This window comes from Mycetomoellerius zeteki, unplaced genomic scaffold (genome assembly GCF_001594055.1).
Source record: "Mycetomoellerius zeteki isolate Tzet28-1 unplaced genomic scaffold, Tzet1.0 scaffold1157, whole genome shotgun sequence".
Classification (NCBI taxonomy): Eukaryota; Metazoa; Arthropoda; class Insecta; order Hymenoptera; family Formicidae; genus Mycetomoellerius; species Mycetomoellerius zeteki.
Window position 1 is genome coordinate 32,824 of NW_017256081.1, and position 242 is coordinate 33,065.

A 242-nucleotide genomic window follows, 5' to 3' on the forward strand; every position below is an offset into this window, starting at 1 on the left:
CGGCCATTATAAATCAGGCTTTATGCAACATCTGCAATAGGAGTCGTAACTGGTAAGAAATTGTCCAATCACACTCGAAAGTGAGAAGATTAATTGACTGTGATTGGTCAATAAAATGCTTCGAAGCCTTTGTAGCTTCAAGTAAACTGCAGTCTAAGTATTTTTCAATAAATTACAGATGACGCAATATAATATACTCCAACCAATGTATATAAAATATTTATAGAACTTATATAGCATTT